Source organism: Lactuca sativa, chromosome 3 (assembly GCF_002870075.4).
Source record: "Lactuca sativa cultivar Salinas chromosome 3, Lsat_Salinas_v11, whole genome shotgun sequence".
NCBI classification, from domain to species: Eukaryota; Viridiplantae; Streptophyta; class Magnoliopsida; order Asterales; family Asteraceae; genus Lactuca; species Lactuca sativa.
In genome coordinates, this window is record NC_056625.2 from 296,254,642 (window position 1) to 296,270,269 (window position 15,628).

The window sequence follows — 15,628 nt, forward strand, 5'->3', positions numbered from 1 at the left end:
AAATGCTCAAGTCCATCCACGATGCTGACAAACCGGTGCCAAGGGGAAAAAAGGCGGACAAAGGGAAGCAAGCGACCAAAGCTCCTAAGGGTCCTTCTCCCAAGAAGAGGAAACAGACAAAAGCTGCACAGTCCCCACAGCCGAAGAGGAGGAAGACTCAACCGAAGCGCAAGCTTGTCATCCCTTCCTCTTCAAGTGACTCAGAGGGTGAGAGTTCGGGTTCGGACGGCTCTCAAGGAGGCGAAACCCCTCAAAGAGGCAACACCCCACCCCGATCACCTACCCCAGAAATGGAAATCCACAACTCACCCATCCCTTCACCCACTCAAACCATCCCTACTTCCATTCCCACCATAAACCCCACTACCACTATTCCCCCAACCTCTTTCCCTATACCACCACCCATTTTCACTGATACAACAACAACCACTGCAAAGGTTACAACCAACGTATCTGATACGGGGGTTCATACCAGTGCAACCGAAACCCCACCCGTAACCGAACCACCACAAACCGAAACCCATACAACCGAACCTACCCACACTCAACCACCACCCGAAACTACCCCACCCCACACTCAACCTGGATCCACAAAACCCACAACACCCCCACCATCTCCAGATAACGCCTCTGATGGAGATAACCCGTTCCTTGGCGGGGATAACATGACCTTCGATTTGGTCTATTTTAGTCCGTTTCAGGTTCAGAGTGACGAAGAGGATGATGCTCCAGTGACAAAGAAGCATCTTAAGGAGCTCAACGAGAAGGTTGACTTACTTCTCGCCTCTTCTTCCAACCAACAGTCATCTCTATCTGAAGCTGCACTTCAGAAGATTGTTGATGCCTTCTTCAGGGCTCAGCATGATTCGGTAGCTTCAGCAACTGCCGCCATAGAAGCCTCTACCAAAGCTTGTGAGGCTGCGACCGCAAAAGTCGATAAACTATTCACATACGCCTCTTCTCTGTTGCAGTCATTACAGGAGAGTGCGGATTCTACAAAGACAACTTTGGAACCCATTGTTCAGCAATTGGCCAAGTTCGTCTCAACGGAGTTGACCTCGTTCGCCAACCTTCGCCAATCACTAAGCGACGACAACTCGGCCCTTCGTGCCTCCATCGATGAGCGCCTTGCTAAGCTACAAGAAGATCTTGCAGCTGAAAACTCTTTGATGGACGTTCTAGCAAGCAAAACCACCGCCCTCAAGGTCAAGAGCACTCAGCTATCCAACTCTCAACAACAGCTGGAAGCTCTTCGATCCGAAAGGGAGGTCATCAAGACATGTGTTTCGGATGTACACGCTGCGTTATCCAACATCCTAGAAGCACACGATCCAATTCTCAACCATTCGGTGAGGCGAACCCTTGCTGAAAAGCTCTCTCCTACCATGGACCTTCTCAGCAAAATAGAAGGCTTACCTAGTTTCGTGTCCAATCCGAAACAAGGGGGAGAAGAGAAGAAGACCGGATCGAAACCACCTCCTTCCTCCAAAGCAACTCACACAACCGAACCACCTCCGACTGGTCAAGCTTCGGGTTCGGGTGTGAAGGACAAAGGGAAAAATATAGCTGAGGATGAAGATGAAGATGAAGACAAGGAGACCATTGCCGACATGTTGAAACGAAAGAACAGTCGCAATGCTGATGATGACGTTAATCGTGTGGTGCGAGAGGCTGAAGAAGCCGAACGCAAGCAGAAGGAAGCCAACGATCTCCTTGAGAGCAGGAAGACTCTCTTCCCTGCATGGACTCGGGAGCGAATGATTAAAGAGGCCATAGACACTCCCAGCATCTTATGGCTCGAGCCGGTGATTTTGTTTGACTGCGTTAATTCTATCGATTCGCAGTTCGACATGCCGTTGACTCGAAAGGCGTTTATCTTCCACGCCTTCTCAAATATCTTTGAAGTCCCTCATCCGAACGCTGAGCTTGATAGGGAGCTCATCGACTTCTATCTGAAGGCTGCTCGTCCTCAGTATCTAAGTTGGAGCACCCAGAAGATAGTGAACGTTCGGGTACTGAAGCCTTACACCGAAGGTAGATTCATAAACGTTCGGTTCAAGGTGATTCGGGGATCTGCAAGAACTGCACATCATATCTCCCTGGCAGATCTACCGAACTTAAATCCTCATGATTGGATTGTTCTGCATAACATCCTCTTGAAAAATGAAGCTGAATATGGTCCGATCATAGACCATCTCAAGAGGATGATTGTCTGTTATATCATGGAGGTTGCCCTTATGGATCAGGAGGTTGCCACTGTCTTCAAGAAGAAATCGAAGATAGCTCCTGTAGGATCGGCCAGTGATCTCAACCAGATGAAGATGGGCAAGATCGACCCGAGACGCAATTCGGTTATGTTCACTAGAGCAGAAGGACAGAAATGTCTCTTTGCTTTAGCTGGCAAACATCTATACACCACTGCCTGTCTAGAGCATGTGTTATCGATCATCCAAAGGTGCAAAGAGAATACAGCGGATGACGTTAAGTACTTCAATGACATGATCCAGTGGTACATCAGGTTTAGGCAGACGATTCTGGCTCTTATCTCTCGTATGTTTAACACCGTGAAGAAGAAGGTACCTGGCTCCGCTGCTGGCCCAAGTAACAAGTGAAGGTCTCGCTCCAATTGACGCAAAGGGGAGATTGTTGGGTTGAAGATTTATTAAAGTGTTGCGTCTTTGGGCTCGGTTATTTATTTACTTTATTTGTATTCCGGTTTGGGCCTGTCCAACCGAGAGCCCATTATGTTTAGTATATAAGTATATGCTTGCATGCATATTAGGTTAACGATTAATCTAGAGTGTAACGACAGTATTTACAGATTTCTTTGATCGTTCTTGTAACCTACCAATCCTTTACAGTTGATGTTCTTAATCGAGCTCTTCTGAGGATTTTGTTTTAATCATTCGACACGTTTGATTCACTTTTGCCTTGTTCTTATTATCGTGTTCTTGCTGTTTTATAATTACTTACCTGTTTAAGATCTAATCGATCTTCAAAGATTAACGTTTTAATCTCATCACAGAGCATAGGCTTGTTTTCTTGTTATACTTGCTTAAACTGCTTAAAAATAAAATTTTGGTGCTGTCTGCACAGCAGACTCGCCGAGTCCACTGATGGACTCGCCGAGTCCAACGCAAAAAGCATCCAACTTGTCGAGTTTGTTCATGCACTCGATGAGTTGGACCCCCAGACAACATATATTCGACTGTTTTGGCTGGAATTAGACTAGGAACATTACCCTAAGCTGTTTTTGGACTATAAACTTATTATTGATATGGTAATGTTCATACTAATCCAATTTCAAATATAATTGTCAATAGATTCATGTTTTGTATTAGTTTAAGTGTGATGCTAATTATATGAAAAAGTTTGATTCCAATTATCTTGTTGATATGAGTTGCTTAGATTAATAGAAAATGTTGATTGATTATGTGTCTTTGATCCATTTTAATCTAAGAATTGATTCTAGAATGTGTTTGTGTAACTTGTCCTCAAGTTACATGAAAAGTCACTTTAAAGTTTCTTAAAACTAATATAAGTTGGCAATGGTTACAAAAATGAAGAGTCTTGTCCTAATTAAATGGTTTTATGACTCCATAACTTGTCCTCAAGTTATGGAGGTTCAAGAGTCACTTCATTAAATCATTAAAATGTGTAACCTTAATTAGTTCCATAAGTTACAAAGAAGAAGAGTTACATTCTTTAACAGTTTAAAGTCTTCCATAATTTGTCCTCAAGTTATGGAACTTGAAGAGTTTTTAATTAAAACTACTTTAAACACATAAGTTATAGAATTAATTAGTTTGTGAATATTTTCAAAACTTGCCCTCAAGTTTTGGAATTTGAAAAGTTTTCTCTTATGAATACTTTTATTCCAAGTTTAGCCCTTAGAATATTGAAAGTTAAAATTCAACCCTTATACATTATAATATTATAAGTTAATATATATATATATATATATATATATATATGTATGTATGTATGTATGTATGTATAAGAGCAAGTCAGTCTTATGATTAGTAGGCCTCATTCACGAAGCTGGTCTATAAGGGGGGTATAAGGTTACTGCCTATAAAATGGCAGTTTAATGGGTGTCCACTCTCACCCACCTCTTCCTTGACCGGTGGATGGTCGTTAGCCGAACGGGTAGTGTGACATCCCCAATTTTACGGCCATAAAAGACCGATTGTTTATGCTTTGTTTTATAAAATCAGAGTAATCTTTTGATTAAAAGAGTTGCGGAATTTGTTCCCAAAATAAAATATGATAAAATTTATCAAAACGTTTCTCAAAGAGAATGTATTTTCATTAAATAATAAAACCTCGGGATGTCATGTTCGATACAGACCAAAAGCATAAACAATATAAAATAAACCTTACAACAGTTATTTATAACTACTGATCTATAATCCCAAAATCTCTTGTCAAGTCCACCAACTTATACTCTTGTGCCATCACCTGTAATGCAAAGAAAACTGAGTGGGTCAGGCTTGGGAGCCTGGTTAGCGTATAGGGTTTTCAACCCACAATAATACATTTATTATATTCCATTATCAAACAATCAACCCAATTACCCATTCCCATTATCTTCATTTAATCTTCCCAAAAGATATTATCCTAAGGGTTATCTCCTATATCATGTTTACCTCTCATCTCCTTACATCTTATTTCATTATATGTTTGTTCCTAAGAACTTTTCCTAAGGATCATCGCCTGTATCATATAGACAATACTAATTCGGGGATCACTCCCTCAATATATGTCTAGTAAAGGTTAGGGTATCATCGCATGATTACACAGCCACAAGATCGCCTGGACTTGTAAATCATAATAAGGGTTAGACTATCATCGCATGAATACGTAGCCACAACATCGCCTGGACTCGTAATTCATAATAAGGGATAGACTATCATCGCATGAATACGTAGCCACAACATCGCCTGGACTCGTAAATTCATCACCTATCTATCATCACCTAATTATCATCACCATTATATCCTCACCTTTCTCTTATCACATTCTTTCAACACACATCAACTATTTCATCTACCCATGTTCTACCCAACATATTTGTAGATATAAATTACATATATAATGTAAATCATTTAACACCCATATAAAAACATCAATTCCAAGCCCATCTCATATAGACAATTAATATATAACACATAGCACGTATTTCATAGCAAATACTTCATAATTATGCGTTAGAAGAAACTAACTACACACTCACATATATAAACCACAATATACTTAATACACTCAAACCATACTTGTATTATTATCGTGTTTATGAAAGGTAGTATACACTCACTTGATCAGAAGATGATCAGACAGCACTACGGCTTGCAGAAGTAGTATATCTCCGCAGATCTAGAAGATCTTCACAAAAATTGAACTTCTCGCGGGCAGAGCTTCGGCTCGGAAATCTCGCTCTTCGGGATTCTCGAGGCTTCGGATCTTGCTTCGGGATTCGAGTTTGAGACCGGGGCTTTGGGACACTTCGGGCACGCAAAACGATGCAAAACGGGAGAGAGAAGAGAGAAAAATAGCAATTGAGCCGGCTGCCCTCGCATCCTATTTATAGGAGGCTGGAGCCTCGGAGTACGCGGGGCGTACAAGCGCACGCGGGGCGTACAGGCATCCGAAACGTCACTGCATTCGTCATCCGAAGAACTCGAGTGCGAAGGTCGTCATGCTTCGCTGTACGCGGGGCGTACTTCAGATGAGTCCGATGACTCGCCTTCGGATAAAACCGGGATTTAATAATTAAATTTAATTATAAATTAATTAATAAACTTTGAAAATTCATATCTTCTTCATACGAACTCCGTTTTTGACGTTTTTTATATCCACGTGTAGGTGAGACTACGATCTACGACTTTCGTTTAGACTCCGTCGGCTAATTTTGAGTTTTATTTTTATTATTTATTTTTAATAGGTCGGGACAGAAAATTTCGTTATAAATTCATAACTTCTTCGTTTGACGTCCGTTCTTGCCTAACTTTTCGTCGTTTCGCTACTAAAAACGAGATATTCGATTCTCGTTTAGATCGCTAAGGCTAAATATCACTCTAACGTGAATTCACTTTTTACGTCATTCAGCGTTGTGTCGGTTCTGTCGCGAAACATCAACAAGTCATAACTTCTTCGTTATAACTCGGATTTTGGCGTTCTTTATATGCACGGAAACCTTGTAGCATATACTACAACTTAGTTAGGATTATTCATCCTAAATAATCTTCTATCAAAAAGTCATTTTTGACGCTTATTGTCTCTAAATTGACTAGCCCTGATCTACGGGCGTTACAATTATCTCCCCCTTAGGATGATTACGTCCCGGAATCATCAACGAAATAGGACTTGCATAATGATTTCACACGTTATCTATTCATCCTAGGTAATAACCGTAACTTCTATGTTTCCTCGAAAGAGTATTTAACTCTATGGCTTTCTTGACCGTAGAAGATGCCAAATCTTGCATTTGCTTATCGTACTATGTTGTACTTTCAATCGTAACCTTCATGTTACCAAATAATTCCTCATTGTGGACTCCTTCTTCTTCTCAGGATAAATACTTTGCTTTATCTATTGTAACAAACCGATGGGTCGTGCTCTTTTAACCTCTTATCGCACGATGCGACGCTTAGACTCGGTCTTTAATAAAGTTAAATTCCAGAATGGAATATACCTTCCTTCATATTCTAATGTGATATAATCACATTTCAGCATGTAGCATTTCTACCTACAAACTTCTTTTAACAACGAGCGCGGCACTATCAATCGCATTAACTTCAACCTTCTGAATTAAGTCAGATGTTACATCTAACATGGTCCTCTAGACCACGTAACATGCTCCTTGTAGTCGAACTCAAATTTAAATATGACCACTAGGGTCGGAACAAGAACCATCTTACTAGTCATTACCGAAACAATGTTAATGACATACCAGAATAAAATGGAATCAATCACTAGCTTCTTGGTAACCTTGTGACTTTCCGTGATCCAAGTGCGAGTCCTGTGCTTCCGGTAGTATATGCATCTACTACCTTTCAAACCTACTCATACTCGTCTCAAGTATTGTCCCGCAGTCGACCAAGTCACCATACAAGAAAATCACAAAACAATTTAACACATACGAATGTGTCCAAGTAATCATAAACAATTTCCCTAGACTCTACTAGGACTTTTTCATTGCTCAATCTTCAATCATCAACTCTACTTCAACTCGATTGGTGATGAAAATATCAGACGATGAGACAACTTCAAGAATTTCACCAATCGTTCCATCATCCTGCCAATCGAAGGTGTACTTTAGACGTACCGTACTCCTCTAAACGTACTTTTATTTCATAAGACATACTCTAAAGGCAAGATACCACTCTTATGATATCTTCCGATAGGTGTCATCCACTATCATAAGCCTTCTTCATTTCCTCCATTTACTCAATTTCTCTACGAGTTTTCACTATGACCCCTTGTACATCCAAGCAGACATTCGGTGTACCAAGCGAGAATTTTAAGATAAGAAAGCTTTAATTACGATAAACGTATAAATCTCCTTATCACCCCGAAACGTTTACATGCTAGTTCTAATATCATAGCCATATGCTTAGAATCCTAAACACATAAGGTTTCCAGATCCGATCGGCAACAGACCATAGATCCGAACAAATAATAGCATCAATATAGCTATCACACAAAACATTTAGCACATAAAAGCATTTTAGGTATCATTCCTAAAATAAACTAGTGCTTGTGTCAATTTAGGTGTACTACGTAACATATTTTAGACACACTCTTCACAATCATTACTTAGCATTCTAAGTTTAAGTCTAGAAATTTCCTACAAATTCCTAGTTCGCTTAAACTAATGCTCTGATACCAACTGTGACATCCCCAATTTTACGACCAGAAAAGACCAATTTGTTTATGCTTTGTTTTATAAAATCAGAGTAATCTTTTGATTAAAAGAGTTGCGGAATTTGTTCCCAAAATAAAATATGATAAAATTTATCAAAACGTTTCTCAAAGAGAATGTATTTTCATTAAATAATAAAACCTCGGGATGTCATGTTCGATACAGACCAAAAGCATAAACAATATAAAATAAACCTTACAACAATTATTTATAACTACTGATCTATAATCCCAACATCTTTCGTCAAGTCCACCAACTTATACTCTTGTGCCATCACCTGTAATGCAAAGAAAACTGAGTGGGTCAGGCTTGGGAGCCTTGTGAGCGTATAGGGTTTTCAACCCACAATAATACATTTATTATATTTCATTATCAAACAATCAACCCAATTACCCATTCCCATTATCTTCATTTAATCTTCCCAAAAGATATTATCCTAAGGGTCATCTCCTATATCATGTTTACCTCTCATCTCTTTACATCTTATTTCATTATATGTTTGTTCCTAAGAACTTTTCCTAAGGATCATCGCCTGTATCATATAGACAATACTAATTCGGGGATCAATCCCTCAATATATGTCTAGTAAAGGTTAGGGTATCATCGCATGATTACACAGGCACGACATCGCCTGGACTCGTAAATCATAATAAGGGTTAGACTATCATCGCATGAATACTCAGCCACAACATCGCCTGGACTCGTAATTCATAATAAGGGATAAACTATCATCGCATGAATACGTAGCCACAACATTACCTGGACTCATAAATTCATCACCTCTCTATCATCACCTAATTATCATCACCATTGTATCCTCACCTTTCTCTTATCACATTCTTGCAACACACATCAACTATTTCATCTACCCATGTTCTACCCAACATATTTGTAGATATAAATTACATATATAATGTAAATCATTTAACACCCATATAAAAACATCAATTCCAAGCCCATCTCATATAGACAATTAATATATAACACATAGCACGTATTTCATAGCAAATACTTCATAATTATGCGTTAGAAGAAAGTAACTACACACTCACACATATAAACAACAATATACTTAATACACTCAAACCATACTTGTATTATTATCGTGTTTATGAAAGATAGTATACACTCACTTGATCAGAAGATGATCAGACAGCACTACGGCTTGCAGAAGTAGTATATCTCCGCAGATCTAGAAGATCTTCACAAAAATTGAACTTCTCGCGGGCAGAGCTTCGGCTCGGAAATCTCGCTCTTCGGGATTCTCGGGGCTTCGGATCTTGCTTCGGGATTCGAGTTTGAGACCGGGGCATCGGGACACTTCGGGCACGCAAAACGATGCAAAACGAGAGAGAGAAGAGAGAAAAATAGCAATTGAGCCGGCTGCCCTCGCATCCTATTTATAGGAGGCTGGAGCCTCGGAGTACGCGGGGCGTACGCGTCCGAAACGTCACTGCATGCGTCATCCGAAGAACTCGAGTGCGAAGGTCATCATGCTTCGCTGTACGCGGGGCGTACTTCGGATGAGTCCGATGACTCGCCTTCGGATAAAACCGGGATTTAATAATTAAATTTAATTATTAATTAATTAATAAACTTCGAAAATTCATATCTTCTTCATACGAACTCCGTTTTCGACGTTCTTTATATCCACGCGTAGGTGAGACTACGCTCTACGACTTTCGTTTAGAATCCGTCGGCTAATTTTGACTTTTATTTTTATTATTTATTTTTAATAGGTCGGGACAGAAAATTTCGTTATAAATTTCATAACTTCTTCGTTTGACGTCCGTTCTTGCCTAACTTTTCGTCGTTTCGCTACTAACAACGAGATCTTCGATTCTCGTTTAGATCGCTAAGGCTAAATATCACTCTAATGTGAATTCACTTTTTACGTCATTCAGCGTTGTGCCGGTTCTGTCGCGAAACTTCAACAAGTCATAACTTCTTCGTTATAACTCGGATTTTGGCATTCTTTATATGCACGGAAACCTTGTAGCATATACTACAACTTAGTTAGGATTATTCATCCTAAATAATCTTCTATCAAAAAGTCATTTTTGATGCTTATTGTCTCTAAATTGACTAGCCCTGATCTACGGGCGTTACAGGTAGGACAAGGACTATAATTCTTCCTTCATTAAAAGTATTAATGATAAATACTAAGTAACTAAACCTTTTATAAATACCCAATCTTAGTTACTTAGGAAAATGTGAATAAGGTGCTAAGCCATGAAATGCCACTTTGCACTTTGTTTAAATCGGTTAGTGGAGCGTGTGTGGTTAATCGGCACACTAACTCGTATTTAACAAGGTAGGCAAAGGGTAACATAATGTTTATCATAGTATCGATGGAGCGTGTGTGGTTAACCGACACATCGATTGAGGGGTAAACACTTAAGGGTACCAAGTAATTTGCATGGTTACTTCACACCTTGTTTTGTGAACCTCGGCATCCCAGTCACAAAACCTGAAGGTTACACTTGAGATTGAAATATGCCATTGAACAGTTCAATGAATCTTAAAAGATCTAGGAGTTTCAAATCCAATTAAAAACCTAATAATTTATTTTGTTTTTCATGGTGGAAATTAGTGAATCGTCATTCACCTACCTTCAAATATTCTATAGCTTGGATTACGACATCCTTCTTCCAAGTTATAAAATGTTGTGTTGGTTCCTTGCCTTAATATTTCATATTGGGTGTTATACTATGGACTTAAATCAACTTTACTTGAATTTCTCCCATTATAGATGTCTAGTTCAGACATCTATGATCTTCCTAAATCTCTTGGAACTTCACTGCCTCCACCTACTCTAATTATTCTCCCTAACCCACAAGTTCAAGGTCACTCAAGCCCTATTGGCAAGCAAGGTCTATGTATGATCACATCTTGGAGATTAAGTCACATATTGACAAGCCGGGAGAGTTGGGTGTCAATGTATTGAGAATATCGGTGGTTCAATCACTTTCTAAGTCACATAGTGAGTCCTTTGGGACTCCTATGAAACAGAATATGACAAGACCCTTAATGATCTTATCTATTTGCTTGGTGCTGCTGAATCAACAATGATTGGAAGCTAGTAAAGCAAATTTGATTAAAAGATCGACTTCCCAAATCTTTATGGACATTGACAATGATGACACTAGAAATCCAAAAAAGCATTATCTTCCCAATGGAAAGGGATTGACCATAGTTAACTCGGTTGACCAAATGGTAAAGAGAAAAACTAAGTCTGTGATAGTCCCATGTATCATCACCAAAGCGTCCATATGTTATATTGCCAAAAGGAAATCCCATTGGTTGCGAAGCTGCCAAATTTACCTGAAAGATCATAAGGCTGGTAAAGTCAATAAGTTTGACTCTACTTCAGGTAAAGTCCACTATCTAGCTGCATTAAGTTTCTTTTCTGAGACTCTTATTACATGATGTGACTGGGTCACATGTTGATGTTTTAAGAATCAAAGGAAAATTGAAGGAAACTTAAAGAAAGATTATCCTGAATCTGACCGCAAAGATGGATTTCTATCGCTTGGTTGAAGATCAGATTCTTGAGCTACTTCTTAGGAGTTATGATAGATTACTAGGAAACATGTAATAGCATAGTTTTCATTTCAAGTTACATTGTAAGGAAAAAGTTTTTTTCGCATTTTAAAATAAATTAAAGTTTGCTTTACTTTATTTTTATCTCCTTACAATGGCATTCATGAAACTTGATGTTTGTATGTTTATAGCAATATTGGAAATATGAATTTGATGCTTTCTTTTGTGGTAGTGTCTAAATTTACCAAATAAGGAAAGATTCTCATCACCCAAGTTTCAATTGGACCGGAACTTGGAATCATACAAGGTGTTAAGTGTGATGTATGAGAATTTTCAACTTTGGTAAAATTAAGACTAGTTCTGTGTTCACATGCATATGTGACTCAAGAGAAGGACTAAGGGATCAAGTACACATTCTTCTGCACTAGCCAAAGTTTACCACAAAAGATGGACAAGACTATTCGTCATGATTTACTAAGGTTTAGTAAATATGATTATACTTACAAGCTTAAGTATAATTCTGAGACATTGGAAAATTTTCAATGTATGACAGAACGAAGAAGAAGAATCAAATTACGCAGAAGGATAAAAGTTTCTCAAATCTGAAAAGATGGGAGAGTACCTTAGTATCATGTTTTAAGATCATCTTAATGATTTTGAGACCTTAGCACAATTTATCCTCTAAGTGCATTCTGATAGTTAAGAAGAGGAGTTATGAATTGTTGAAGTGGTTAAATCAAGAAGATGATTCATACTTCGTTCCAAAAACAATTCTTCGAGTTATACTCTAAGATTGTAACTTGAGTGACATGTCTTAAAGAAGGTTTAAAACACTTGACAAATGTAAGAGTAAAAGTTTTCTACTCTTGTACATTTGAAATTGGTAAGTTGTGAAATTTTGGATAATACAAAGACCAACTAAGGCCAATTGTGTTAAGTGTTTGTCTTGATTAGAATCCACACTATCTCTTGAATATTTGACAAGAAAGTCTTATAGGTCAAGGAGACAGTGGGAGTTTAAAAGATCCTGAAAGGGTTTCAAGATGTAATCAAGAATAAAAACTGTATTTCATCACTAGCACACAACTAGAGGTTTATAACCTATCATGTTGACACTTCAGTGCCCATTCCAGTTAAGTTGGCTATACATTTGAGTTCTATATGTTCTCAATTGTTTGCATAGCTACTTAGAAGCAATGGCAGACCCTTGAGCTGCCAGGTGGCAAGAAGTTAAGATTGCACAAGTTCAATCCATATGAGTTAGGATTTGTCACTAACCTAGTCTTGTGATTATGGTTTGAGAAATTCACATGGATAAGAGCACATACACCATAAAATCTAAGTGTCATAAGGTTTCTCTCCGATTCATGAAAATGATGGTGAGGTAATTCTTTCACTAAATAGATTTTAAGTAGATAGCAATTGTGATATTTGCAGTTCTTAAAGTCGTTAATGGAGAGTGTGTGGTTAACCGGCACACTAACATTGACTTATGAGAAATGGCAAAAGGTCTAAACAATTGAGACTATGATTATGGAATCCCTTTTTCATAGTTCTAAAATTGTTTAGGCACACGTGTGATCTATCTAAGATAAGGTGTATGATTTTGATAAAGCCTTATCAAAGCAATCTAGTATTAGAAATCTAAACTTTGGTAAGAATGTCAATAAAGTATTGACTTCTAGAGGTCCAACTATTTTCTGGATACATGTCAAAGCTATGGGAGCATAAGTGTTATGCTAATAATCATCATGTTAGTGGGAGCATGATAATTATGATAAGTATTGCAAGTTAGCAATATTAATTATAGAAAACAAAAGTTTCAATTCATGGGGTTGGAGGGGTTTGAAAAGTTGTTTTGCTATAATTAAGGGAGAGGAAATTATACTTCATTTCAATTCTAAAAAGCTTAGATTGAGTTTAGAATCATTCTAAAGAGCTTATATTGAGATTTTAATCACCTTTAGTCAAGAATATATATATGAATTTCATGTTAGATTGGTTCAATTGAAGAAAATTCTATATATTGCGTTCTCAAAATTCAATTATGATTACAACATCCCTTTTCATAGTCAAATTTTCAGAATATGGCAAAATAAAATTATTATGGCAAAAGACTGGTCTAGAACCATGTCTTTATGTGAAACATCATGAATCGTGTCCCATTTACTTTGGGTACAAGATCGATTACATGTGCTATAATATTTATCCTTTCTGAATTTTCCAAATGCCTTGGGGCATTAAGGAGGAAAATGTCTCGAATTGGATATGACTAAAGTGATTAAGCAATTGTCGAGGATAATCTAAGGTTTACCAAAGATTGGTTGCTCAAGAACAGTTGGAAGTATACTGTTAGTATTCAAAGGACCATATTCACATAGTCTGAAAAGAGGCAACTCTTGTTCAGAAGTGGTAGTCAGAATGGGAATATAAAGTTGTCTTCATAGGTGGAAGCAATCTATGTGAGGTTAAAGAAACTTAATGCAAGAAGCATGTTCAAAGCAATGCACTTTGAATCTATGACATCATTTCCATGGAATTGCCCTCCATTGGGATACTCTGTAATGATTGTTTCCAAGCCCTTGTGGCTTTGTGCATAATCATTACAAGAGGAACAATTCATATAAGTTTAAAATCTAAACAGATTTCGATATATGATAGAAATTTGGAATTCTTACATTTAAGACAAGGAATTCGGAGTGTGAAAAGAGGATCATTGAAATTGTGTTCAATAGATCTAGTTGACAAAGAAAAGGATCATAGACAAATATAGAGTTCATACTTGGTGTATGGAATAGCTATTGTTTAGAAAACATAGTGTACATGCTTGGAGCATGGGACACCTAGTGTTTTAATTCAATTATAAAGTTGATAAAACCGAAACAATGAATAATGAGTAATCAGTATGGTGATAAATAGAAAGTGTTTTATTTATATTCATAGGTTTTGATACCATATTAGATTCATTTATTCTTGTGTTTCACTTTGCATGTTTTGACTTCCATAATAACTAGGTTATTCTTCCGGAATGACTAAGTTATTCAAACCATCCATAGTCGGTCATATGTTGGAAGTAGATATGAATCAAGACTGTCATGGGTTGGCTTGTAGAAGTCCAAGTTGGTGGAAAAAGTTGTGCTACAACACTCATGGGTGCTCATAAGTTCTAAGTATTAGATTCAACCCACTCTCATTTGAATCACTTAACGGATTTTATCACGAGTGATCATGAGACGATAATATCTTATATTCTTCAAAACTAGAGGTATGAGTTGTTACTTTGAGTTGGTTGTACATTGATTGCACGAAACCGCATTCAGTAACTCAATGTTATAAAACGTGCCTTTGTGTATGATTCAATAAGTAGTAGAACAAGCAATATGAGTCGACGTTTATCCATTCCTTTTACCTTCGGGATAATAGCGATATCCGTAGGCCCCTCGATGATTTAATGATGGCACATGTGAATGCTTGGCCAAGCCAAGACCGATTTGATTTGTTCAATCAGTCAGTTGTCGTGAATCGAAAATCGGGAAAAAACAAATGGACAGAGAGAATGACTATAATCCACGTCTCAGTCCATATGATATCTAGAATGGAGGAATATATGATCCCTTATCTAATGGACAATTCGTTGACAAAGGTCAGAGTTTGACAACGACTTTAAGAGCTACGATTGCCACTTAGATTTTGAAGTCATACTCTATTATAGTTTTAGACTTATCCATGTGGGAGACTATTGGATTAATGTCTAAGTCCATAACTATATTTGGTATGAACTTGACCCGACATGGCATGGTCCATTTGGGTCGCACTTCACCGACACAATTTACATGAATAGTCTTCTGAGAATAGTATATTTATGATTTATATTAATATATTATAAGTTCTAATATATTAATATGTAATCATATTATTTAATTAGTATTGATCAAGAATTAATTTATAATTAATTAAGTGATCAAAAGGAACTAATTAAATATGGACTCTTAGATATATATGTGTAGTGGGCCAAGTTCATTTAGGTTGGGCTAAGTCTTCATGGATAGTCCATGGAGCTTTAACCCTTGGATCCTAGGAAATGAAAGGTCATGGGTATTAGGGTTTAACCCTAATCCTCCACAGTATATAAAGGGTCTTTGGTTCATGAAATGTGGCTAG